The sequence below is a fragment of the Calidris pugnax genome, unplaced genomic scaffold (genome assembly GCF_001431845.1).
Source record: "Calidris pugnax isolate Ruff unplaced genomic scaffold, ASM143184v1 scaffold95, whole genome shotgun sequence".
NCBI lineage: Eukaryota > Metazoa > Chordata > Aves > Charadriiformes > Scolopacidae > Calidris > Calidris pugnax.
Window position 1 is genome coordinate 952,325 of NW_015090885.1, and position 27,934 is coordinate 980,258.

Consider the following 27,934-nt stretch of genomic DNA (forward strand, 5'->3'; position numbering starts at 1 on the left):
TGTTTTGTACCTAGTTACTTTCTGGCTTCCAGCAGAGTTGCTAAATTACATAATACAGTGCATCCTTACTTCAATTTTTTACCCACCTAGAATCCATTGCAACATGGAGCAAAAGCTGATTTGTGTGATCTGGATATTTAAAGGGAAACCTTCTTTTCTTTTTCTCCTTTCTCCTTCTGGGGCATCTTATTTAAGCTTCTCTAAAATAGTAATGATTTTTCCAGACTTGCATACCACATGTATAAATCACTCCCATCCTCACAGTGAGTGGGAATTTGTATTTATTTGTATAAGTCTGTAAAATCTAATTTGCTAACTTATATTTGGCTGACTCCAAGTACAGCAGTACATTGAAGCTTGTAAAAAATGATGGTATCCACTACAGTTTGGGGCAGTAGGTTTTAGTCTTTGATATTCAGGTAATGCAGATTTTCTTTTTTTCTTTTGTCTTAGTCCTAAAGCATTAAATTTAATTCTCAAAATTTGCACAGGTACATATGTATCAAGATTAAATTAAAACATTTGGGAAAAGCTTACTGCTGAATCTCTGCATGAAAAGCAGCACTGAATTGTTCTAAAATCAGGACGTCTGTTATCTTCATCTGTCACTGGAAGTTTGAGAATCTTCATGTTTCAATGGGCAAAGTGCCTGAGTTAGAAAGGAAGCAGTCTTGAAAGAAACAAGAAAAATCACCAAATTGCCCATAAAGTAGCTTAAGAAAGAGTAACAATTGATCTTTCCAATCACCATTTTTCTATAAGGGTTGCAAAAAATGTTTCAGATTTTTAAAATACTATTTCAGACCTCTGGAGAGAAGTATGTTTTCTTTATGAAATAAATGTTTTACATTATATGGAATGTCAGTCAGCTGGAAAAATCCATGTACTTCGTTCTTGTTAGAACTCAATATGAAAACAAAAAACAGCAAGATGAAAATAAATTAGGACCACGGGAATGAGCTAAGTGCTCTATTTTATCCTGCTCCATTGATGTTGAATTCAAGTGGCATAAACACAGAAACCTATTTAAAAGATTGCTTGCAAGATATAAATTGCCAGCTGCATTTTGCTTGGGCGTGGAGGACAAAACTAGTTGAATAATAATAATGATATTTTTTCACTTTTATAACACTTTTTATCTGAGTATTTCAAAGCACACTGTAAACATCGTCACATGAACTTTGTCAGCGTGTAAATAAGATCTCAGCTTTGCAAACTGTGATAGCAAGACAAAGGAGGAAAGTGCCAATTGTGTTTTGTGGCAGAGCTTGAGAAGGAATCCTGATCCTCAGCATTAGAAATGATGCAGGTTATAACTAACTTTAAAAACACAGGGCTCTAAGGTAAACATTACGTCTGAAGCATAAAGGGAAATACTTCTCAGAAAGATGGACTTTTAGTATTGTTTAGATTTACTAACATAAAAGTAGATATATTTCTCAAACTTCATTGTTAAGCGTCTCATCGTTTCAAGGGAAAGCATTGAATAAATAATTTCAATATTCTCAGAGGCCAAAAGATTGCTTATTAATTTTTCTCTGGGAAAAGAATGCAGCAAAGCCCACCTGGCTTATAAAACTACTGCATAATGCTTTTAGTGAAGAAAAGTCTTAATTTTTATACAGGACAACCATGTTTAATGAGAACTTGCTTATAAATAGAAAAAAAAGAAGTCATTTATGCAAACTTAGTATAAAAAAAAAAAAGCCTTGATAAGTTATGCTCCTTTTGTACTCCCAAATGCACTGGGGAGAAACACGAAATCATGCTCCCAGATTAAGGGAGAGAGCAGCAGGATTGTTTCAGTGATGGTGATGCAGACTCTGCCCAGAAGCTCGCTGAGCCCTCTCAAGATAACCTTTGTGTGCAATTCCACAGAAAAGAAAAATAACAAAGAATCTGGTGTGATGGACTTTATTGCATTTTAGATAGTTACAGTGAATTTGTAGCCATCTGATAGTTTTCTACTATGTATTTAGTTTTGGGGGGAAGAGGGAATCTTTTGAATTTTTTGATGAGGTGGTGATAATACTAAGTAGACAGCAGTCAGGTTCAAGCACTTGGATATAGGCAAAGATGCAACAAACATAGTCAATTTATTACATTTTTTGAAAAATGTTGGGTTTTTTTATTTTCTGTAGTTTGTTCTGTTATATGAACATTTAATCTAAGTGGATTATAGCAGTTTGTTGCATGATGCTGAATTCTGATCCCAGTTGAAACCCTTGGGTACTGCTGCAACAGAAACAATAACAAGGAATTTGTTTGTCAGGTTTCCCTTTGTTTTTAATTGGATCTGTCAACCCCTTTTAGCTGGAATAGACTTCAGAAATGGTATAGTTAAGGGACTCTCTATAGTCAATAGCTTCAAGGAATAGATTCTTCTATGAAGAATGGTAGTATTCATTACTTGGCACTTTTGCTTAGCACACACTTTTGCAAATAAAACTGAACTTGACTGTTTTTGTATTCTGGTTGTAGCAATTTATCTGTATAAAGTCAAATAATGACATTATTATGGTATCTGTATATTCTGTGTACTACTTTCCAGACATTTACATACAACTTTTGCTTCTCCAAATTTGTTTGCCATTAGGAATTGTCTTATGGTAGGGGGAAGTAAACTGGGAGGACAGTGGAAGAAATTGGGGAGATGAAAAGTTATAGATTGGGAACATCCTTCCTCTCAGAAATGCTTTGAACTCTTACTTATAAGACTGCAATTAACACAATCAGTTTCTATTCTTTCTGAAATCCACTTTCATGCTTGCTTATATTGATCCATGCTGACTCACTGGGTTTATTTACTTATTTATTTTTACATCAGTAATGGGTTCTTTTCTGGAAATTTAAAAAAAAAAAAAACCTCTGATCAAACCCTGATTCCATTGAAATAAATCACAGAACTCCCACCAGCTCCAGCTGAACTTGGCATTTTACTCCTTGTCATGAATCCCCACCATGCCAGCTTCTTTGGTGAGCATCGTTACTGAGACTTCTTGCCCCATCAACTCAGGTCCCTGTTTTCTGTAGAACCACAATGTTTAATGGTCAGTGCAGTAAAGCAGTTCATTAAAATGCTTTTGTTTATAAGTTGCCTTTAAAAAGAACCCAAATGGTTGTGTTTCAAAAATCCCTATAAGCAGCAAGACAGGTGAAGATAGGTTAGATTTTTTGAGAGTTTCAGATGCTTAAATTCTCTGTTATATAGGATTAGGCATCTAGGTAGGAGATGAGTGTGTAATGAGTTTTGTGGATACATCCATAGTTTCCTACTCTAGGGCTATATTATATCTTACTGTATTTTGCCATCTCTAAAAAGACATGTAGAGTGGGATTCAGTTACCTGAACATAGGCATCTAATGACATTTCAGATGTCCCAGGATGTTCTTCTCCAGTTCCTGCTCTGGCAGCACAAGTGTCTCTTGCGGAACCTCTTTTTTCAGCCAGCCCTGGCCTCTAGAAATGCCTCAGATTACCAGGGAACTGAGTCCCATCATTGGTTTAGGAAGAAACACTAGGTTTTGAACCCATACCTTTAGATGTCTAATTGTAGGTTGCAATGGGTGAGTTAAGTGTCTAAGTGCCCATTTTAAACAATGAAAACCTGGTGAAGACAGCTAATGGGCTCAAAGCTACTAGGTCTGTCCTGTCATTCTCATGATGACCCATATTTTATTGACCACCCCTTCACTGCCTTGTAATTAGAGCTTAGGCACCTACCTCATGTGTTGCCACTTGCATTTAGACACCTATATTTAGGTGTCCATAATGGGAAGTTGAACTCCATTATTTTATTGCAGTCCCTTTGGGCAGAACAGAAATCACACAGCTGCACTAGGGAATCTCAACTGTTTTAGGAAACCTCGTCATGAATGATGATATGAGGAAAAGAAAAATAGAAGGATGACTTTCAGCTCTCAAATGGAATTTGAATAAAGATTTATTTGGACTAAATGTATTGTCTCCTGAACTGAGACTATCAGGTAGAGAGGTAAATATCAATATGGAACTTCTGTTGGCATTTTTATATGTGGCTTTCAGTTCAGCTTAGGTTTTAGAGTTTGTTTGGAATTGTAAACATGATAAAGGACTACAGACTGCATATTAATATTAGTGTGGAAGCTTGATGGTTTGTTTGATTGTAGATGTACAGGAAACATTTCACAATGGTCCAGAGGAAATATTTTGGCTTTAGTGAGACTACTGATGGAAAACTTTGTTTAATTCCAGAAAGTTACTGACATGTTGGAGAGAGTTCAGCTAAGAATAACACAAATTAAAGGGCTAAAGGATCTAATTTACTAAGAATGATTATGTTAAATATGAAAAGTTTGATGAAGTGATAACTAAGAGGGATCTGATAACTGTCTTTAACTATTAACAGTGTATCATGCCAAAAAGGAGAGAGTAATTAGCCTGGAGGAACTGGAAGTAAAATACGCCTACTAGGATAAAGAGAATAAATGGACAAGTTAAGTCATATACTTCTCATGTCCTAGTCACTTTAATGTTCTCCTCTCCTACATAAAATTCATATTTTTACTTCCAGACTGTCAGAAAAGATGACTACCATTTTACCATGTTAGCCTTCTTTTCCAGTATAGTCACAGACTTTTGTCACCCCTAATATGAAACACTTCAATCTTCCCACTTTTGCTTTCAGTGCCTGTGTGTTGTGCATCTCTAGCCTAGATACTGACCTTGCATATCTGCCCACTGGGACTTAGGTTCGTAAAGCCCTTTTAACAGGGAGAAATGGGTGCTGAACTAATTTAGAAAACAATTCCTTTAGCTTTTATACCCTTTCTTACTGATCTTTTCTTCCACTTCTACAAACTTCAATGCCTCATTTTTTCCCTTTTTCCTCTTCCTGCCTCTTTATGTCTTTCTGTGCTGCTGTTTATGTATCTGTATGAAATTAGAGCTTGCAAAAAAAGCTTGGAGGGTTTGAAGAAGTGAGAGGGTAGCATATTTTCTGTTGCATACGTGGCAGAATGACAGAGGACATAGTTTAAAAACTGTCAGCAGATCAACAGTAATTTGTTAAGTTGCTGTGATTCAGCTGTTGTTTGCACTCAACATTTCTCCCTAAATGCTTAAGTCCAGCATGTAGGGTTTACAAAGAAAATAAATTTAGAGGAATGCAGGAGTGATAGCACTGCATTAGGAGGCAGAGAGTGTGGAATACACCAAAACATGAAAAATCATCAAGATCAGAATGAACATGGTGTGTTTGATTCATTTGGTAATTTTTTTCACCACTGAAGCCATAAGATCCTAGGAACAATTAACTTTTTCTGCATAGCAGTAAACTTATCTATGGAACCAAACAAGTAATAATGGTAGAATCTGAGTTTCACGGCTGTGAAGCCCATCAGATTTCAGTTGCCTTACATAGCTGCCCATGTGGTCTCTTTTTCTGCCCTAGATTTGCTGAGCACATGCAAGGGCCTTCAAATCTTTTGGCAATCGTGGCTGAGTTACTTTTGGAAAGTTCCAGGAAGTTCTCATAATTACCTCATTTGCTGTTTGTAGTTCGTGCATCGACGTTATCACTTCATGTTTTCTAGCTAAAGAAATTAGCTCCCATAATGCAACCTAATGGTATTCATATGTATCTTAAATATATTTTAATAAATCACTACCTCAACCAGTAAATATAAAAATATGCTCTAATTATAAATTATTCATGTGTGCAGTTGAAAAATGTCAAACTGCTATGAAATATTTTCTTTGAACTCTTTTCTCGTGTCAAAAGTAGGGCAAGATAGCAAAATATCAAATTTGTCTATAATGGGCCCAAGGAAACACTTTTATGAAGAACAGTTTGTGCTTGAATTGATAAAGAAAGTGAAAGAAAAAAAATCCAGCTTCTGGCACAGCCAAGTGACGGGTTCTGTTACAGGGTTCTGTTCCTTCTGTTATATGCAACAAGGGAGTTTTAAATAGACCTTACTGGCAAAGAGAAACAGCAGGGTGAAGGAAAGCTATAAAAAACTCTGGCTTCCTTTAGCTGAAAGAAGATAAAATTCATAGAAAGTGGAGCTATAATACTTGACCACCTAAACCATATCTGCAAAATGGGCATGGTTTCTCACTGTACGCACAGGTATTATGTATTATAAGGGCAGAATTATGTAGTCCCACTGCATAAACTCTTTTAGATGAAAATTCAGCTTTGGACAAAAATAAAACAGGTGCCTTTTTAGATTTTACAAGGTTCTTTTGGATGCTAAACTTTCAAAATACGCCTTTAAACTATATGCAGTGAGAGATAAAGTCAACTGAGCTTTAGCTCATGAAACTTCATTAACCAGTTCTAAATCGTGGCAGCTGAAGGGTAAAGAGAACAATTAGGCAGCAAGATTGTAGGTCTGCACAGCACTGCAGGCTGCTCTGTGTGTCTTCCTCCTAGCTTTTCTGCCCGCTGGATAGGAAAGCAGTAGTGAAATACTTCACTGTTTATAATGATGAAGTGCTTGCCCATGTCTCAGCAGGTTGCCAGAAAAAAGCAGCAGCATGGGCCGGTTTGATAGGAGAGCTCATCCAAGCATTCTCAGCCAGAAATTCGGAAGTTATGATGTATGTGACATCTCTGAGGCTGTGTTGACAGATGAGTTATAAAGGAAGAAGTACAATTGGTCATTAAGGTGCTAGGTGGTGGATCTAATGCAGCTCAAGCTGCAAAAGAAAGTGGAGCTTCCTGTGTACGTAAATCACCATGTTTTGTTTAGATGCCATATATTCTTTCGTGGTTTCTCCCTGAGTAAGCAATTACTGGTAGACAACCGTAGTAGAAAAGACATGCAGAATTTAATTCCATATTAGGAATCAAATAATAATATCCAGATCTCAGTTGTATATAAAATAATGATTTCCCTTCATAAGAAAACATTGCACTAGTTTCCTTTTTTGAACATCAACTACTCTAGGTTAACGAGACTTATTACAGATCTAGAATAAGTAGGTTTTTATGTGTGGTTTTCATAGATTTTGACAAAGGAGAGCAGAGAGGCAGGATTAATTGACTCCCTGAGTTGTGTGTCACAGTTTGTGGACAGGGTTGAGAACTAAAAGGACTATTGATGTAAGGAAGAATTGTGAAGATCAACACCCACGCTTAGCTTATGCATGAACATAAGTCTATGCTGAAACAGATTTATTGTATGTAAGTCAGCCAGTATGGAAACTGGTTTTTCTCCTTGAACAGAAGGTATGTAAAATACTGCCTCTAAAGAAGGTGTTTGTTTGTCACTGATGATTTGCCACTACATCAGACTCTCTGTAAAATTTCTTCACAAGCGGCATATCCCATCCGTTGCTCATCAGACCAAAAGGAAAGAAAGAACATTTCTTCTGTTTGGATGATAATCCTATTTACTGAAGCAGAAGAGCAAGATGGAAAACTTTTTAAGCTGAAAAAGTGACTAATGTAGGATCACGATACCTGAAGTCCACAACTACTTATTACTGGGCAAGAGCAGATCTTTGTTTCAGTCCTCTGGGAAGTACTTTTCCATTTAAATAACTGTCTGCAATTTCTATGTATAGAGCTTCGGGGGAAGAATATAAGGTTTCCTTAAACGGTATTGTGAATTTTATATGTGTTAGCTGGCTGAAATTCTTGAAGTTCAAAAGAGAAAAATGTATTGTTGAGGAAGCAACCACTATATATGTTAAGACAAAGCGATCTTTTCTAAGTCAAGGAAGGGCAGCACAGTTGCCACGTGTGTTATGTCTCTTTTGTGGACAAAGAATTTTATTTTAAGCAATATCAGTGTTCAGATTCTTGCTATTGTTAATATAATTAAATAGATCTTTATTACTGAAATAAAAGTATCATCCCTTCTTATTATTCATTATAAGAATTAGCATGTTTAACAAATAAGTAATTTTAATTTTTCAGATGTGTGCAGGTATAGGGGTAGGTGTTCCTTCTTCTGAGATACTTTTGGAACATGGCATCGTGATAGCGGTCTGAGATGGCCAATTTTATCTGGGTACCAAAATGCACTGATATACCAATTGATCTCTTGCTAAGTAAATTGTAGAGGCCAGGCATCATGAGCTGAATCCTTACAGAATTGCAAAAACAAGTGTTCATGTAAAGAAGCTGCACGTGTTTTTACAGTAAAATAGTCACATGATAGGTTAGACTGTTTATTGAGTTTATTCCCTGGGTTGCATTTACTCAGTTGCCAGAGTGAATTTAATGAACTTTTATCGGACAACACGCCAGTCTGAATCTATTTGCATGCTTATTTTGTAAATTCTATTTTGGAAACCAACATTGTTTGACAATATATTAGCAGGTATACAGACATTTATATTTATGTGTTCTCTCAAGAGTTAAGGCATGAGTTTGTCTTCCACTGCCTGCATGCATTTGTAACTAGGTCAGAACTTAATTCTGATTTCAAGTCTACCTGTTTCTCTGAGGCCTCTCCAGAAACATGAGTCTGACACAAGATACAGAGTGTTTCATCTTGCAACAGTCATTAGGATTATGACACTTAAGCAGTAAGCTTTTTGGGATGTAAAACTGGGAGAGATAGAAGGGAGAAGCTGCTCTGTAGCTGTCTATGTCATGCCCTGTGTGTGTTGGTATAAAATCTCAATTTCTTCTTCAGGCATTAAAATTCACTTAAAAAACATAAAGAATAGAAATGGAGTGGTGGTTTAAATTGATGTGTTTTATGAAATACATCTCTTCATCTAAGCAAAAAAGAAATTACAGATTACTTAGAGTAAAAGGTGATTGATAAGAAAATCTTAAGTGCCAATATATTGTATGTGGGATCATTTTCTAGATGACAGAATTTTCCAGGTCCTTAAAATTCCTTCAATATCTATTATCATTCTAACTCTAGTAAGAATAATAATATTTTCTGTGGTGAAAGTTTTTTACTAAATGTACATATACACATACATGTAAACAGGTACGTATGCATACACATATATATGATATATATGGTATTTATAAATCTAGTTGTTTGCTGGGTGTGGTATTTACTGTTCTGCTGGTTTCCAACTAAAGTTACAACTTCAGTTTGCCAAGGCAACCTTTCCTAGCTGGATTCTCTTGGGGTTTTACAGACCCTAGGAAGCGTGGGAGGGGAAGGAGGCGGTGGCTGTTCCGATACAGCCTGCCTTCTGTCTCCTCCTGTCCCTATTTCTGTGGCTCATACACACTGATCCTGTTGAGTTTCTCACTTTTTCAGCTGTCAGAAGCTTGCTGAGTTCTGGCATTTCTGCAGGGTTTCCCCATGCACCAAAACGCACTTCTTTTTTGACCCTGAGCTTATGTTAACGCCAGTCAGAATGGCATTGCTGAGTGCGAGTTGCTGACTCACACCTTGATGAGGAGGAGGATTCAGGGGACAAATGCTTTACAGGAGAGTAATTGCTATATACTTACATTAGACATTGTACAGCCATATGGAACTATAAGAGAGAAAGATACGGCTTTAAAATTAAATCAGCTTGAGCCTTCTGTCGGTATTTAAAGTGCAAACTTTCCTTTCTCCTTTCCATTTCTTTAGAATCTTTAATTTTCTGCTGAATGACTCTTGATTTCAAACTGTGGTCCACCACAATAGTATCTTAATGACTTTTCATGTGCAATTGATACTGGTGGAGAAGTCCCAAGGCATCTGCTTTTGTCCAAAGGCTTACTCTTATTGGAATTCAGAGCTTTTCTTGGATGATGATGTTTGCATGATGTTGCAACTTCCTTCATGAGGCTTTGCTGGCTGTGAGTTCTGGCAGTTTTTTGAAAGCTTCTGTTTGCTAGGAAGGTATGAATGAGGTAAATAAGTTTTCTCAGAAGTGCGTTGGAATAATTTGATCTCAGTGTTGTGGACAAGCACACTAGGAAAACAAGCCTGAGTTGCAGTGTTTGAGATCAAAAATATCGCATTCATTTGAAGTTCCTTCCAGCCTGGGAATGCAGTATAACAATACCACCATCCCTGGATAAGACAAAGTCAGGTCAGGTCTTTCTGTCACATTTAGTGGACTACAGATTAGGTTTTCATAGTTACAGATGTTCATGATTGCAGAAACTCATTCAGTTCCTGAAAGTGAAGAGAGAGGTCTCAGGCAAGATTCTTCTTCTAGATCTACAGCTTAACCAAGTCTTGCTATATTAAGATTCAAGCATCATGTTCTGTTTTGATTATGATGTTAATTTTCATAACCTCTTGATAGCGGTCCTAAAATAGCATTTCATTTTTTTCTTAATAGAATCTGCAACAGAGCAAACCAGTTATCTGATATTTGATGGTTTTCCTCTTACAAGCAGGAAAAAAAGAAATCCATGAGTTTGTTCTGAAGTCAGAAATGCTGAAATTTCTCTTAAAAATACTCATCTTAAGATACTGACTATATAAATTATTATTGCAGGCATAAAAGTGTCTGATTTCTGTTACAATGTTGTGGTTTATTTTTTTCATTTTTACAGGGTATATCATTCTTTACTTGGCAAAAACCAAAATAAAGTGTAAAATAAAAAATGTAAACCAGTACAACTAAATGAACTCCAGTATGATGGCCTTTCTCCTTAACTACTTGTGCATCTTTTAAGGGTTTAGTGTGAGCTCCAACAAGCTACCACTGGGACCAATAGTGTTGGACTTTTGTCCTGGTGTATAGAGGGTTTATTAAGAGCTTTGCCCATTTTATTTGGCTTTTTGATGTTTATATGTAGCTTGATTCAGGATTCCACCTTTCTCCAGTGCTCATTAGTCGCAGTGGCCTTTCTAAACCAGTCTTTTGGGAATGGCAGTGATTGTGACAGATGGCAGAGGAACGGAATTGCTCTGGGACACTGCTTCTCGCTCTGTCTCTGTCTCTCTCTTGCCTTCTTTCCTCTTATTTCAGTGCTGATGTTAGATTCCCATGCATTTGCCCCTGGAGAGACACAAATTGCAGTAGTTACTTATGCAGCACTTCACAGAGTACTTGTAAGAATAAACTCTCATGCTTTGCTTTGTCAAATAGAAATCAATTATGTTTCTATTTTTTTACAATTGGATTTCTCTTTTTCCTTCTTGTAAAAGGTAATGCATTGAGAGTATTGGAGCCTAAAGACGCATCTTTGTAGAAAAGCATGTTACAGTTGAGCCAAAGCATTCTTCAGCTGCTTTTCTGGGGTTATTTGTAATTAGACACGCTCTGATGGAGAAAAGTGGTATTTTAATTCTGGCCTCCAAAGAGCCAAGATTACTCACAGCAATATTCTCCCAATTTGTGTGATCAATATATCCTACATATTTGTCCTGTACAAATGGGAAAGGCATGCTATTGTCATCTAAACTGCAGAAAAATAGTGTTTTTCATTGAAGAAGCAAAGCAGAACTCAGAGAAACTTTCCACTGGGGTAAAAGGAAGAAAATGAAGGGAAAAAAACGTCAAAATGGTGGGAAGCAAGGAAGAAACAGAAGAGACATAAAGCTTTATTGTCTGTGTCCTTTTCCTGTCTCCTGATTGGTAAAGTGAAACTTCAGCATTTTCAGTCAGTCATGATATGTGAGATTTTACAAGACATTGTAAAAAGCACAAAATCCCAAGATTTAGCATGAAGATGGCACCCCCTAATATTTTTGTCAATTCAAATACATATTGGAAAAAACCCTTGGGCTTATTGGAAATGTGACGTAGAAACACTTACAATACAATGTCACAAATGTTTGTGCCATTTATAATTTTAAACCTAAATACATTTCGTTCTCTCTAGCACTGCCTAGTACTAAAGGCTAGATTTCCTTTTCTTTATTTAAAATAAAAAAGTAGTACAGAGAGTACTGTGTTGTCTCCAGTCTTGCCGAGGTGACAGGCATCTTCCTTCTCTTCTCTGTGTCGTTGCAAAGATTAATTGCCTCTTCAAACGCATGTGCATTTTGCCTTCAAAGCATTCTCCCTTTGATCCCTCTCCTCCTTAGCTGCCCATCAGTGCTGGACTCATACAAGGGGGAAGCCTAAACTGGATTTGCTTGTGTATTTGTGAAATTCACTGTGTGAAAGGGTACAGCTTGCACGTTCTCCATTGCTTACGGGGTATTATTGGATTAACTCTAATCGTGAGCAGCAGTGTATCCCGGAGGGGACCTTGGAAAAATGGGAATAGTTCTGTAGTTTCAGGGTCAGCACTCCACACGTCTTGGTGTTCTCTTTTTCTTAGCTGGGAAATAAAGCCTGCTTTTGTGGTCTCTTTGATTTCTAGGAGGTGATCCTCTAAATCAAAACTATTTTAATCAGTATACAGTACTGGAGTGGATAATCATAAATTCATCATAGTGAATATTGCAGATCAGTCAGTAATATAACCTTGGGACTTAATACAGTCAGTAATACTTTAAGATTTAAAATAAGATTGTGATATATATTTTCATATACTTAACTGTAGAGAAGATCCTGCCTTCTGCTGCAGGTATAGCCCTATTTTCAAATTAAATAAAAAGAAATATCCGTTATAATTCTTAGGGTCTTAAGGTCTTGCTTCATGTACTAAAAAGATGAAAAAATGAAATTTTACTGTAGACGATGGAACTCAAATGTGCCTCCTTTTTTCTGTGATAGATTTTCTGATCTGTTTTGTGTTGCAAGATGCTTCAAAAGTTATTCAAGTGGAAGCAGGCATGTGCTCTCTACGCCACAGCATACAATTTTAATTTCATGGCAGGCAATGTTTTTTTTGTTCTTTGCCAGGCCTTTTATGAACATGCTGCTAGATCCCCTGCCTAATAGCACCTGCTGTGCTAGTGATGGGGATATGTATAATGGTATGTCTACCTTGGGAGATTATGGGTATGGGGAGGGCAGGGGACCAACAGGGAGGCCAATGTGTGTGTACACTTTCCAAATTGCTAGCTACGCCCCTGGCTAGATCGCACCGTTAATAGTAGCATGCTGTTCACACTGGAATATAGAAAATGAGGATTAAAAAATAACCTATCTCTTTGTTTTAATGACTGTGTATTCTCAGTGTTTTCTAGCAAAAGCAGCAGAAGAATAATAACCTCTCTAAGGCAGAGCTATAGAGCCCAGTCTGTCAAACTGGCAACCATTGCTTGAGCTTGGGAAACAATACTATCTGTTCTAGCCTCTGTCACCTTAGGTTTCAGGGAATACGATGGTAGCTTTATGAATTTCACCTTATAGGGGACTAGTTATTAGGGCAGATGCAACCAGGGAGTTGACAACCTCCTACACACATTGACTGGACTGACATTTGCTTAGCGGTAACAAGCTGCCATAGTATGGTGCCATGGGGGCCCTTGGGCTTGATTTAAGAGTGCTGACACCAACTGCTTGTTATTTCATATTTTAGAGCTGTCAGGGAGGCAACTGATGTCAGCATAAAATTATTTGATAGCTCTAAATCATGAGTAAAGTATGAATCTATTGACAGCAATAAGGTAGAAATCAAATTGTTGAACCCCTCAATAGGAAGAAAATTGACAACTGAATGGTTTGGCTGCATACACGTGTCATGGGTAGAATATGTAACTGTAGCCCATCCTGTGCCTTTGCTCTGAAATCCATGTGTATGATTCTATCTTTTAATATCCTAGTATAACTGCTGCTGTTATTGCCCAGCAGGTTTTCTAGGAAAATACTGCATTGCAGTTTCCATTGTGTTCCCGCTGAACATTTATTTGGCAAATTTGGTAATGGTAACATTCTCATCTAATATTGTACGTATAATCGCAATTACATCTATTTTCACTAATGGCCTTCTTGAAAATTTTGTTTGAAGAGGAGGCTTTTGAAGTAGGAAGCTAATAGTGGGCTGTTAGGCTCACTGTGAATATTTATGAAGTATATTGCATTCCAACCCCAAAAGCTGTATTAATTGCTTTACCTATGTTCCACATCATTTTTGTAATTTTATTCTGGTGTAACTCCATGACCACGCACTGAATCAAACTTATAAGTTTCAATTCTGGAATATCAAAAAAGATATTTATTTTTTTTTTAACCTCTATGGTGTTCCTTTTTTCTTTTCTATCCCTCCACCCTAAGCCCATCACATGGATTTTGGGAGCTTCTGATTCTCTAATTCTGTCCCAGTATATACCAATTGAAAGCATTTAGTTGTGATTAGAGCAGATTGAATGAGATAATCCCTCTGAGTGAGCAGCTTCAAAAAGCTCAAACACAGCTCTTTGGGGACATGAACTAACTCAACATAAGCTAATTCCTTCAGCATCTCCCATGTGATGTGTTAGGCACAGAGCTTACTTGTTTTGTTTACCAGATCCCATTAGAATTTTTTTTGTTTAAGAACTGAATTTTTAAGTAAGTTTTAGCAGTCATATCATACGGAATCAAACATTTGAGAATTCTTTAAACTGTGCAATAAAATTAATATTTCCGTGTTGGAAATCAGAGCAAATATGTCTCTAATGGAAGCAGTGATGCATTGAGTGATGACCTGTGGAGAAAGGGTAATAATATGCAAAGCACGGGAAATAGGATTGCTTCACTTTCAGCAATATAATGCTTTGGTTAGACAGTATCACGCTCTCCAAGCCCCACTGCCTGGCCTCATATTTAATACTTTGCACTTTTTCCAAGTAACAATAGAATGGTAGCCAAGATTTTGAATCTGAGGCCTTGTAAGTGCAGCTGGAGTTAAGAATGCTGTAATGTTGACAGCTTTTTCCAGTAAAGTATTTTCAGTGGAGATTATAGCAGTTATTTGTTTATATTTAAATTCCTTTCCTCAAATGTGTTATAACTATTATTTAAGGGGACCTAAACTTAAGCTCTACAACCTCAGTGAATATTAAAGTATCTGAATTTTTTTTCATTTCACTTCACCTTTGAATTATTGGAAGGCACCTTTTTTTGCCACGTCTCTTTGAGATCTTCAACTGATATGATGACACTGGTCACGTGCTAGGCATGAGGCTACAGTAGAAAGTGATGTGATTGCTGTCCTCTGCTGTTCACTGTGGAGGACAGGCTCAGACTTAAAATGTTTGATAATATGAGATACTTTATTACATGTATGTGAACCAAATTCAGTCTTTTCTGACTGTCAGTGGAATTCAGTCCTAAAAGATAATGAATGCTTCCTTCTGATTTTCTCAAAATTTCTTATAAGATCATTATTATTCTTTAGTGTTAATGACCTCATTTCCTACATATTTTTTTTAAGACCCGTGTATGCTGATTTCTCTGCTTTTTTTTTCATCTGAATGAAGTCTTGCCTTGTAAACACTGGTACATACAAGGGAAGGTGGTGTTCATAAACCTTACCTGTTTGCTTTTATTCTGAGTCAGGTGCAGAAAGTCAATCTGTAATCTGAGGGAAAACCTTAGGAGGAATGAAAAGGTGCCTCTACTCCAGCATTTTAGAATAGATCAGGAGCGTGCTGTTCTTCAAAAGTGAGTCTTGCAATTATCCCCGGTTACTGTCCTTTGGCTCCTCTTACAGGAGGGTGTTGGGGCATGGGAGCTATGCTCCTTTCAGAAGGAATTAAAACGTCTTTCAGGAGAAACTATAATGTGTTCCAGCAGCCTGTGGACATTCAAAATATGGGAGCAGACAAGGTCTAGTTTAAAATGGCTCTACCAAAATCAGGTACTGTGTGGGTATTGGGTTCTTGGTGCCAAGCCTTTTATTCTCCAGATCTATTCCTGTTATACTGTAGTTCGTACTAGTGGGGACATTGCACAGAATAAGGTGGCATGTAACTGTGAAAGGGGAAAGGACGTGACAGTATTAGCTTTTTTTCAACACATCTAGGTTTTTGAGTTCTGAACAAAACCACAACCATTGTGGTAAATATATATATAAATTATTCTGCTATGGCAAAAATATTTGTGATTGAAATGTGAAACTTGATCTCTACATAGTCTCTAACAAGAACTACTTTGCAATGCCAGATTTGGATTGGAGAGAAATTACAAGCTAAAGTTTGAAGCAATTGGAGAGATCCTTGGCATGTGCCCAGTTGGCGAGTGTTCATGTGTTGTGTTAGCTCAGCTCAGTCCCCAGCCTTACAGAAGAGAGGTGGTTGCTGAGTCTGGGGCAACTTGCACATGTGGGAGATTGTAAATATCTTGGCCAAGTGCCACCTACCTAAATCTTTTTGCGAAAGAAAAACTAATGTATTAGTGATGAGGCAAATTCTGCTACATTTTGCTCTTGCTCGCCAACAAAGGAAAACAAAGGGATTAGCTTTAAAACTTGTGTAACTGAAAGTGAACAGACTTTGATTTGCCTGAGTAAAAGCAATCTTGTATACTAATTGAAGGGTTTCCAGTCATGTTAAGTGCACTGTTTGTCCAAAGCATAACTTGCCAATTCATACCACCTACAGTTTTAATTAAATATATTAGTGAACAAATAAGAGAAGGAAAAGGATCCTTTTAAAGGGAGAAGTACCTTTGCTGTAGCACTTGGCAAATAACATTGATAATAACTCCCATTATATGGCAGAGCTAGTTGTGAGGAAGGAATGAGGAAGTGGCTGGTTTAAACCATTTCCCTCTTTTTCACTTAAAAACTAGTACCAATTCCCTGTCTTTAGTGTATTGAAGGGCAATTACAGAATGGAATTACTTGTTAGTTGGAACTATCCAGGACTTTCCAAATTTGACTGATGATGGTCACCATTTTAAAGAGATGTTAAGTTAACACACATTGGAATTTGTTAGCCAGATTATCACGGGTCAGATGAATAGATGCATGGAACGGTAGAGGGAATACTGGTGGGAATGGACAGACAGAAGGGAAGGACAGCAGTTGTCTGGACATGAAACAATTATCCATGTAACTGCATGTGTGAGAGTTTTATTTTTACTCTTTGGCTCTGAAAAGAGCCATACTAGTAAGTACTAATCTTTTTGGTTTATTTTTGGTAATCAGTTATCAGACTGTCTAAAAACTGTCTATTCTTGGTCTGGCCATGCTGATTTCAGCGTCTGTCTGAATGGGCAAGGAATTAATGCCATACACATGGACCATTCATCTTCAACAAGCTGGAACACTTCCAAAGTCTAAGGGAAAATAAGGTTACCTTACAAAAGTTTCTTTTTCTTGCCAATATTTTATCTCTTCATGTAGTCCAGATACTCCAGAAAGGGGGAAAACCAGGAATACCGATTGCATTATTTTCTTGATGAGAATCATTCTCATTTTTCTCAGCTCAAGAATTGAAGTCATAAATCTCCTACCAGGTTGTTTTTATCATTTTAAGACAATAGGAAGATGAGACAGAGATCATCGTCTCTGGTTTTCACATAATGCGTCTAGGAAAATTGCACTGGTATCTCCAAGTCGAGAACTTGTAGGAGGAATCTACTACTGTTCTTAGTCCCATGGGATACATAAACAAAGTCAATTTGTTTTGGGGCAGTGAGGGCAGAGTGGTTGGGTCACTTTTGGTTTATAAGTGTTTTATGATGCCCTCTGATGAAGTACCATTCTTTGAAATAAGCCAGCTTTAGGCCTTCAACATACCTTTCCAGAATGTTGTAGAACACAGACGATAGGCTGCTGTTCTGAACCAGCCTCTCTTTTTTCCACTCATTATAGTGGGGCTTCTGGAAGACATGCATTTTGTTTAGGTGTCTGTACTGAGGTGTGGTTTTATCACCTCCTCAGTTTTCTTAGTTGGCATTTTGTTTTGACAGGCATATTTATGAAATAGAAAGGAAGGAACCTCTCTCTTCCTTCACAACATTTTTTTTTTTTTTAATATGATGTAGGAGAAGTGAACTACTGGTGTGGGAGTTTAATTAGTTGAATCTATTGAATACCATGAGGTAACTGCTCATTGAATTTTTACCAGTAAGTGGACTGTAATATTACATGCATTTACCTGTAATATCTATCCTTGTGAAACTGAACTTTTTTATTATAATTTTTATTGTGTCAAGTTTCTTGTCTGAGAGATCTTGATAAAGGCTCTACATGCATTGTTTAGGGAAAGGTTCTGTTTGGAGCTCCATTAATAATGGATATCATCCATCTGTCTCTCAAAAATGAATTTTCATGATCTCATTGTTTTGAATGTTATGGCTAAAGCTCACAGTTGTCATATGTAGGAAGAATTTGCCTTAGTAGATTAGACCATTCGTCCATGAAATCAGGAATCCTGCCTTCACCAGCAGCCAGTTCATTGCTCTACATATTAAGGACACTATTCTGATCACTCAGTATACAGATTTTTCTCTAATTTGAATGAAAAAGCAGTATGATAGGGCTTTTTCATTTCCCTCCAGGATATTAGGGCACATTCATGGAAGCACATCAGGGACAATACCACATGCTGTGAATATCCTAAAGGGGGAAGAAGAGATGTGTTAGGAGTAGTGAACAGTACAGACTATCATGTTGTACTGATGTTTTTCTTCATATTTCTTTGAAATCTTTTAATAACTGCTTAAGTAGCTGAAGCCCTTGGGCAGCTGTAACTTTCATGGCAGCAGTTCAACAGTAGATCAGCCTGTGCATTAGTGACCTTGGCAGGATTGCATAAACCTTATTTTTACCTGCATAAAATGTTCTTCATCAATTTTTCTTTTGCTTTAGGCATCAAGAGTGTTTTCTCCAGTGTCACATTGGCATGCTAGATTTCAATTTCTGAGATGCTGATCTTGAGGAAACTTCTCTGTTCTCTATCCATGTTATGCATGCCATACTCTGTTTATTGTATTGTTGAAGGGCTGACTTAGGGTGCCTTGTACCGTTATCTCCATTTTCTAATTTTGGATGACATCACTTGGAAGGTTTTGCAGCAGTCCCTTCATATTCTCAAACATCAACTGCACTGAAGTCAACGAAAGTTTTATCATTGGCTTTTGCAGGGCTAAGTTAGGAAATAGGGAATGTAATCCCCTAAAGCAGGTTATTTCTGATGGTTTTGCTTAAGAATCATCCTCCAACAAAACAGAACCTGACAGATCTCTCCAGAATATCTTAACCTAAATTTTCTCTGGAAGCTGCAGATACCATGCTGTTTCTGGCTGGTATATGAGACAACAGGTAGCTCAGTGGGTGATTTGTGAGTTGAAAGTTTGACAGACGTTTTGCTCTTTTCTCAACTTGCATGTGAGGATGAAAAAAAATAGTCATGATATATCAATGGAAAGAAAAAAATGTTGAAAACACTTATGCATGTGCATACTTGCTTAGCTGTTCCAAAAGGAAACATTCATATAGGAAACCTTTTGGATTTGAAAACCCTTTCAAATAGAGACCATAAAAGATATCATGTGACTTGTGTAAATAAATACATACTACAAGCAGTGAATTGCAACGGTCAAAAAAACCTGCAAGAGAAATAGTCTAATTGAAAAATCCATGTAACACATGCATGTTCATGTATGGGTGATCTAAACATTCATTTCAAATAAAGGAATGTTGAGAGAATAAGGAGGATCCATGGTTAAACTGAGAATTGGCAATTTTGTTTTATCTTTTCGCCAACCAAGTAAAATGGTAATAACAATATTTTTAAGATCAGAGAACTATTTTGTAACTAAAGATTATGAAGTTGTGCAGTACTAGGGTCACAGTGCCTATCTATGTACTTTGATTAGTAGATAATTCACACAAATTAAATGGAACTGAACTAATAGGAAATGCTCTTCTTTCTGAATATTGTGGTTTGTGTTGTTATTGGCTATCCTATTCCATTCATCTGTTTCATTTCAAGAACACTTTTGGACACAACCAGAACTCTGTGATAATTTCTCCTCTTTGATGGATTTAGTAGTTCAGTAACATTATCCCAAACATGTACTTGGGAACTTCTTAGAAAAAGTTGTTCAACAGAAAGAAAAGAAAAAGGTATTGCTTTTATAAAGAATCCATTAAAGACAGTCTTCCTTTTCCTCTCCTCATTGGACTCAAAAAGTAGGTTTCTTGGATTAGGACATCAATTGATGTATATCATCGGGTTTACTTGCACTGACTGCAGGAAAGAGAATTTACGGTGGCTGGTGATCTTGATACTGAAACCTTGGCAAAGATCCCCTTCCACATGTCATCCCTGTGTCTTGTGATCTATACTTAATGTACCTTTTTGTATTTTTGGCCAAGTTGTAGTGGACAGGTTAAACGTATACACGAATGGTTTAGTTAAGTGTACGCATTAAAAAACAGTAGCAATGAAAAAAAGGCATTATATGCTAAGGCGTGTTGTCTTTGGAAGCATAGAAATAATTTTCAACATTGCAGTTCACAACATGTTATAACTTGGTGATTAGTGTCCAAAGCCTTCAGAAAGATTAAAATAGCAATGTAATATAAATACATTTACAAAACTAACAGTGCTTCATCAAGTAGCATCAAATCTCAAGTTGATGGAGTTACCAGTAGCAAGTGCATCCTCCTGTGGAACAGTTGTGTGTGCGTTTGAAGTATCAAAATGAGAGATATTACTTGCTTTGGATCACGAGGCTATGTTGAGCCCTGTGAATCCACTGGCTTTTATATATGGGGTTGTGTTAGGAAATAACAGTGCAACATGATATTCCCATACCTAAAACTGTAATTTGTTGTCTTGGTGCAGCAAATTGGCTTAACATTGAAAACGACACCTATTCCATAATCACTTGTCAATTCACTAGGTAACCTGAAGTTCCTATTTGCAGTTGGTTTGTTTGTTTTTGAGATATAAACACATCTTAAAAAAATAAAAACAGTGGAACTATTAGACACTTTTTAAATGAGAATTTTTATAAAAAGACTTGTAATGTCATTGTTGCCTTTCAAGAACTGGTTTTTTTTTCCTTCTCAGCATAATTTTTGCAGCCCTCTGCAGCTCTGTTGTTTCTGATGGTTCTTATTCTACTTTACTGCAGAGAAAGCATGAACAGATTTTAGGTTATTGTTTAGAAGCTGTCTTTTGTTTGCCTGGTGTTTTCTAGTTAGGTAATGATTTTGTTTTCTTAACTGCTTTGTGCAGCATGGAGGTTACTGGTTTTAACCAGTAGATAACATGCAATCTCTTTTTAAAAAAAAAGGGAGAAATGACCAAATCGGGTATGCTCTGAGACTGGGTCACTGTCACTCATTGTCAAAAGCGAGCGGCGTGGGCCATCACACCGGTCCTTGCCAGCAGAAGTGACAGGTGAACGGCCCTGGGGGCTTCGGCGGGAGCAGCCCGCCAATCATATTTCAAGGGTGCTCACTCAGCACTGGAAAAACTAACCAAATGATTAAATAAACATCATTTCCCCCCATTTTTCTCAACTGGCCAGTAATTAAATACACTTGTAATGTATGGAAATATATATTTAATAAAGGGGTTGTGAAGTAATCATGCCAAGGTGGGCCAAATGTGTAAATAAGGTAGTAGGCAATTTCAGTTTGTGGTCTCTTGCCTTAGGGAGTGTCTTTTAATGACTTGATGTGATGCCTTTTACAGTTTATCGCTGATGACATTTTGAGGACACGCACAGTTCTTAGAACAAAGAACAATAAAAGTAGGGTATTTTCCTGATCGTGGTTTATATGCCCTCCAAGTTATAAGCCTGTTCCAGTAAACAGAAGTAAAGGGCTACTGTATATTATTCTCCCTGAAGGTAAGAAGAAAAATGCCTTTCTTAAGGAGAATAATATTAGCTACGTGACAATAAACAAGTAGTAACCAAACACAAGTTCATTTTAAAAAATAAAATATTATTTTATTACTGATTTTATTTATTTTCTTTTTTAAATTTTGGGGGTTTTGTAATCCCTTTTTCTATCCCTTATTTTATTTGTTGTGATCTTTAGATACCTCAATCTTACAAAATTACCTATATATCGTTATATATATATATATATGTTTACTTATGTGTTAGAAAATCGCACTGTCTCATGCCTGCAGTACCCATTGTACATGCCATGTACGCATTGGTCTTCAACTTGGAGCTCCAAGTACTCTTAGATTGGCTCACCCCTCAGGTTAGCGAATGCCTAGAGAGTACAGACAAAGATTTTGAACTTGGCTTGTTTGCTTGTTTAAGGAACAAGAATCCCAGCTGCTTTGGAGAGGTGCTCTGGTATTCTCAGCTAGTCTGGATTTCCTCAGGACTTGTTTCTCAGTCATGTCATTTGAATGTCTCAATCTTTGAAAAGGAAAGCTTTTTTTATCATAAAGAAATGGGAATACAGCTAAAATATGTGCAAGTATTTGTGTATATGGACGTAATTTACATGAATCTTCACAGGATAATATATTTATATTATCTACAGATACAGTTTTAACGGAAGTACAGCAAATATTCTGACAGTACGTAAATAAACTCTGTAGTCACATTGATTTATATGACACCTGCTACATTGCATTATATGTTCAAAGACTATTTTTTAAAACTCTGGTATTGTGTTACTTTACTACAACTTCAGATTGCCTCCCACTTGTGCTTGTGTTATAGGAGGCTTACTAGTGTCTATTCCAAAAAAACTTATTTTTCTTTATGATGACCAGAAAAGGAGGTGAATGAAACCTAAATCATCCTTTTGAGTTTGGTGTGATCAGGAATTGATGGTGGCAATAGTCGGCTACTGAAGGACTACTTTCCAGCTTTGTCTGACACAAACACAGCAGTGATGCTTAATCACCAGAAGGGAGATTAAAGCAGAACCCCCCCAATAAAGTCATGGAGTGCTTGGCCAAAATCTATTTCCATTATTAAAGGTTATAAAGAGATATCAAATCATACCTTAGGTAACCTTCACAGTTACTAGGTATTTATTGTTATTAATCAGACAGGTGTAAATGTTCTGCTGTCCAAAACATGAATGTCTGGTCTGTAAAAAAAATAAATTAAAATCCTCCATTAAATCATAAAGTCAGTTGAAGAAAAAAAGTGTACTTATACTAGTAATAATGTTTTTTTTCAGAAATTTTCTAATCTACCTTAGCCAAAGCCGATGGCTCCATGAATCAGCCACAGTAGACAGAAAGCTAGTTTCACAAATCCTGGTACTCTTCTGCCTTTGTTTTTCCAACTTAATAGGTGATGCATTAGTTAGGATTGACAGGACAAACTGAGTATTGCATTGCAAATTTCATTTAATCAGCCCTTCAGTAATTGTTAATAGTTAATATTTTGTCTTGTTTATTCTGCACATGTGGCTGCAACCCCCTGATAATGTTCACTGTCATACAAGGTTTCAGTAGCTGGCAGCTGCCGCTGGGTTTATGCTCTTCTTCAGGAGATGCTCTTTGCCTGACAGTGCCCTGCTACCACTCAAAGGAAAATGGTAGCAGCCAGTGCAGAGGAGGCATTACTTTCTTCTTTAACTTTAGTGCAGTTGTTAAACCAGGAAATCTTGCTAAGGCTATAGAGACTCTCAGTGGATGTACTGGTCACATTTCCATTCTGAAAGTTTCTCTTTCATCAAGTCTAATATTTTAGAAACATCTCTGTTGCAGACAAGCAGCCTGTGGAGGTGAGGTGTGCTTAATCTTGATAAGACCTCAAAATAATAGTTGCAACAAACTTTGTTGGTTTCCTCCACAAACAGATTTGTTGATCTTTGCAGTCTCATAGCTTCATGTTCTAGAGCATCCTGTGACTTTTGCATTTCTGGTCTTTTCTACCATTTTCTCCTGCATGGAAATTTTTGGTTTAGTTTATTTATATTTTCATTTTCTTTTCACTCTGGTCCCAGTTTGTTCTCTGTGTGTAATTCCTCTTATTCGTGATAATCCTTTTATTCCCAAACCTTATTGAATCTGATTAGGCCATATAGAGGCAGAAAATATTTCCTGGTGGAAATCTCAAGTGCTGATGCTGCTCCATCAGTGGAATAACTTGAATCAGAATGGTACTGCATGGAAAATATATAGGTAGACATGTTACCATTGACTTACCTGGGAATTTCAGTTAAGTGGAATAGAAAATCTGGCCAGCAATGGACTAGTGGAAGTACTATTCCAAAAATTATAGGCTTAAAGCGTATAGGACACGTAAAGTGATCCATTGACTTTGAGAAGAATTGAGTAAATTAGGAACCTTGATTGCCCCTTTCTTCCATGTATCCCTGTACCTGGCATAGCACGTGGAGCATGACAGCTGTCAGTTCCCACTGGCTCGCTCAGTAGTTTTGCCCCCACAAACAGCACAGTTCCTGTGTGTAATACAACACCAGTGATGAAGTGTGATGTGCTATTTGATAAGCTGTCATTCTCTCGGTTTTAATTTGCTTAACAAATTACATTTCTTCCACTACAAAGTTGAGGGGGAGCATGGGAAGGGGTAAGAGTAGTAATTTATAGCTGCAATTGGCCAAAACAAGGATTTTACCCTCTCTTGTAGTGCAAATCAAGTTAAATTAGTTGAGTGGCTGTTCCCATGCCAGCAAAGGATGGCTGAGTCCTTGCCTTGGAGCATATATTCCAACAAATCAAATGGTTTGCATTATGCAATAAATCTGTAGGTATTTGCTGAAGTCTAATTCCACTGTCCTTGAAATGCTCCACTGAACTTTTAAGATTTTAATAACTTCTCATTATTAGGAATATTAATGTCTCAGATGGTGGACTGTGAAGGGTTAATTTCTATCCAGGTCAAAGATCAAGGGTTCAGTCAACTGTCATGAGAAATGAAAGAGAACAGTAGAGACCTCTGAATGACCCCCTTTAAAGCAGATAAACTTCTAAAAAATGTTTAAGAGTAATTTTCTGTCCAAAAATAAAAAAGATAATGTAATTTCTGCCTGCAGAAAAAATGACAGCACCATCGGTTTATCTGTGCATCTCTCCTTGCTACTTAGTCTTCACTGAGTTATGATACAGGTTATCAGAGAAGTGGATGTACAAATACAGTGTCCTTCGGAAATGAATGCCCTTGATTGTACTTAAATATGCAACAATAGCCAGTGAGCTGGCAGTTTTATATATCTTCCCATCCTCAGGAAAGCACCCACATTTTTCTGAATATCTGGGCTGTGGTAGGCAGAATAATTTCCACAACAGTTTCAGTGTCCTGTACGTGACTCAAGGGGGGCTGAAGCCTTCACTGCTGACTTCAACTGAGCTGTGTCTTTTTACAAAAATAGAGAAACTGGCCTGTGACTGCAAGGAAAATCAAAAGTCACCAAGAGATGGTGCTTTTTTAGCTACTCGTGAATGTTGTGGGAAGACAGAAGAAAAAATACTGCCAGAGGATTCTAAGGAAAGGGTTCATTTATTTTGTTGTTTTTAAGTGATATCAAAAATATCACTTACACCATGGCAGATAGGGAACAGTAAGTGTTAAGACTTTTTGTGGGAGAAAAGTGTTTTCTTATTAAATTGCTTTATTTGGGGTTTCTTTGGTTGTGTATTGTTACGTAAATATCAGTGTTTTCCTATTTCTGTCATTATAAATAGGAGGATAGGTAGAGTTGTCTTCTTTTCTTTTTGTTTTTCAAAGTAGTGGGAGGTTATGAAAACATGTTTTGTTGGCTCATTTATTTTCTTTTTAAGAAAAGGAAGTTTGTTAAAACTGTTTTTTGTGGGTATCAGCATATTATCATAGCAATCTTTCACTTTTTTAAAGCAGCTGAGCGTATGCACTGATAAATCATGGAGTGCTTATACTAGAATAGGATAGAAAAGTTCACAGTCCATGAAACAGATAGACTGTAACATTTTCCCATTTCTGCTTCAGTACTATCCCTAAAATGTGAGCTTAGTGAAGGAAATTCTCTTTTCTTGACCCCTTTGGGTAAGGTGGACCCCTCAACTTCAAGGTCATATACTCGTATTTGGCACATTAATAGGCATGGAAAAGCAAAGCACATTTTAATTAATGATGCCGTCTGTTTGTATTACCCATGTTAGTAAAGACTGAACTGAATGCAAACAATGCAACAATATAAATACAAGGCTTCTCCTTTGATTTTCCCAATTACATGAATTGAAGTGGCCTATATCTGTGTAACACACCAAAGAAGGTTACCATGCATCTAGGCTTAGAGGCCTCTGGGTAGGCTGAGTGAAATGCATAAGCTACAAAGGAGCTAAAACACTATCATGTAAACAGATTCTTTGAGAAGTGAAGTAGCTTCTTATCACAGGTGCCTTTTTAAGGTCCATATTTACCTGCAGAATAAAATCAAATACTCTGTTCATCTCGCTTTCTAGTGTTTGAGGATTTTTATCTCCTCCATTCTTGTGAATAAATTTTTATTGATGTGAATGAATAATAAAGGTTTATTTAATGGTGATGTTGCTACATTTTAAAAATTACTTACTATAAGCAGAATGACTTAACAAAGAAAGTGTTTTCTCTTTCATGTATAGGCTTGGTGTGACTCTGGCAAAGTCAGCTATTTGATAAATGCTAAAGCTCAGTCAAGATTTGGGTTTTCTAATTACAGCTGTACTGTGTAAAACAGCTTTTTAGCATGTCTGTCTATGAGAGGAAATCTAATTTGACAAATCTACAGAGCAGGCCGCATCTTGGAAGAGATCAGAGTCCTACTTGCAGGAATTGGTGTAGTCACTGTAGCTTCCTAGCAGCCCAGCAAATGATCTTAGAAAATTTTCTGAGGAGATACTCTTTCAACATCTGTGTCCTTTCCAGGTTCGATGTGGAACTAAAATATTTATGTAGGCAGAAAAAGGGATGACTTACAGATGAAATTTGTTGCTTGGGGTCATTATACCATGTCAAAGAGATGGTGTTAAAGGAAAAGGTGCACCACTGTGGTTTCTTGTTGGTTTGATTTCAGCTGAGTATACATGACTTATTGTGAGCATCTCTTTATGGCAATGTCGCCCTTTATTTCTTCTATTAAGAAACTATTTCTTTTAGCTCATACTACTATAGCTACACTTTATACCAGAGAACAGCTTTCCTTTTTGTAGCTTCACATCATGAATAACAGCTTTATTTGGTGCCAAATGAGATGCCCTGATTTGTGAGTTTTCCATAAACATATCTGAATTGTTCAATTTCCTTCTCATTGCATAATTTCCATTTTGGCCTTCTGCCTGCTGATATTCAGATAAAGAGCGCATTCAAGTAATTTACAAAAATGCTGTGAAACTGTTTGAATGTAGCATGCTTCAAACATAACAGGATTGTTCAATTTATATTTGTGTAATGTAAGTACTATTCACCATTTTCTTTTAACAGCTACTTTAACAACTGTCTTGCTGTAATGAATGATAGCAGGGAAAAAAAGAGCATTAGAACTTACCTGCCTAAATGAATATATTCCATGACAGAATGTAACATTGTTATTTATAGGTTTGTTTTAATGCTTTTTTGTTTGAGGAAACAAGCAAGAGAGCTTATTGTTTTCTTTTTTCTTCCTTTTCTTTCATGTCCTTTCAACATGGTGATGGATTCCTAACATGGATATCTGAACTGCTGTGCAAATGGCTTGGCTTTCCTATATCTTCAATAGGTAAGTGAATAATATCAAATTACTACATTATTTTTGCTGCAACATCTTTACTTAAAATTTAGAATATAAAAGACTAAAAATGAATTTTCAAAACAGCACTGAAAACTTGTTTCATATTGAGTCTAGCAAACAGCAGACTGGATTGATAAAGGTGAAATCAGCCTAATTTTTCCTGTTCCCAGGGAAAATGCATCTCAGCATATTTTGGCTTCAATGTTAGGATAAATTTAGCACCTGCTCAACTAATTACCATGTAGCATTTATTTAATCTTCATGGTTAAACCTGAGGTAAAAGTTACAATGGGAAAGGAATTCTTTGTCTTTGAAAGTATATTCATACTCAATGGGAAGAAAAAGGATAAGAAGCCCTCTCTTCAGCCACTAAATTATGGGAGTTTTCTGTTATCAGTGATGTTTATATATATTGAGCTAGGAAGCTTCCAGGACCCTGGCTGCACTGGAAGGGTGACCCGCAAGAAGAGCATTTTCATGCTTAGTTACAACTGAGTTTAACTGATGGTTAAAGCTGTGTTTCTTTAACGTTTCTTTGCTGTTACTGCCGCTTCGTAGCT

The 27,934-nt window shown here is 36.8% G+C and overlaps 1 protein-coding gene across 1 annotated transcript in view; it reads left to right on the forward strand.

The window, feature by feature from the left end:
* The window catches only part of ROBO2 (roundabout guidance receptor 2), a 936,606-nt gene that overhangs the window by 662,627 nt on the left and 246,045 nt on the right, over positions 1 to 27,934 (forward strand). The window lies entirely within an intron of this gene.